Source organism: Chrysochloris asiatica, unplaced genomic scaffold, assembly GCF_000296735.1.
Source record: "Chrysochloris asiatica unplaced genomic scaffold, ChrAsi1.0 scaffold00515, whole genome shotgun sequence".
NCBI classification, from domain to species: Eukaryota; Metazoa; Chordata; class Mammalia; order Afrosoricida; family Chrysochloridae; genus Chrysochloris; species Chrysochloris asiatica.
Window position 1 is genome coordinate 59353 of NW_006409033.1, and position 591 is coordinate 59943.

General features: G+C 34.9%; 1 pseudogene; it reads right to left on the reverse strand.

Annotated features, from left to right (window-relative positions):
• The window catches only part of LOC102821799, a 6473-nt pseudogene extending 6194 nt beyond the window's left edge, over positions 1-279 (reverse strand).
• Between the last annotated feature and the right edge of the window lie 312 nt (positions 280-591).

A 591-nucleotide genomic window follows, 5' to 3' on the forward strand; every position in this document is an offset into this window, starting at 1 on the left:
TATTGGAAAAATCAGACATTTGGGATATCTTTGAATACCATCTCAGAATCATGTTGATTTTCTAAAAGAAATTATTCAGGCAATCCTGAAGATAAACATTTCCCAACTTGCTTATAAGCACACAGCTGACAAATGCTCCAATATAAATAAAAGATCACAGAATAAGATAGAATCTCAGAAATTAATTTTACTCTATAAGGGAGAACTACCGAGTGTAATTGTAAAGGGGGTGAGCTGGGGTTTCAGCTTGTCATTCATAACAATCATTCCACAACACATGTTCTAACATTTCTATATCCATTGGTTGCATTCTGTTTCCTTTGTGATTTTCTTGCCTTTCACTTATTTTGGCAGATTCAAATCCAGTTCAAACCTCATTGAAATAATTATGGTATTTGCAAAATTACTGACCATACTCTTGTTGGTCTTAACTCCAGGTCTTGTTGGTCCTTCCCTTCATTTAGTCCCTGATTTTCTTAAATCAAGCCATAGAAAACTCCCTACTCTTCTGATGTTATCAGACCTTCTCACACAACTCACCTTTAAAATATTCCTACTGCTTTTTTTCTTCCTGGGTCACTTCTAAATGTC